Source organism: Trypanosoma theileri, assembly GCF_002087225.1.
Source record: "Trypanosoma theileri isolate Edinburgh chromosome Unknown TM35_Tth_52_V1, whole genome shotgun sequence".
Lineage (NCBI taxonomy): Eukaryota > Euglenozoa > Kinetoplastea > Trypanosomatida > Trypanosomatidae > Trypanosoma > Trypanosoma theileri.
In genome coordinates this window covers 60,470-60,683 of record NW_021639894.1, presented here as the reverse complement: position 1 = coordinate 60,683, position 214 = coordinate 60,470, and positions in this window count along the sequence as shown.

The following is a 214-nucleotide window of genomic DNA, read 5'->3' as shown; positions in this document are numbered from 1 at the left end:
AAGGAAGGTTGGTAGTGTGCGTGTTTGTGTGTCTTGAACCTCCTGCCATTCTTCACATTTCAATCACAGCAATTAAAACACATCGGGGTCGTATCTCATACCCATGGGCAAAAGCAATACAGTTAGTCATATCACGGAACACACAAACATCACTAGGCTGGCAGAGTAAACGGCGGAAGAACACAACCCGAACAATTTGAACGATGAAAGAGGA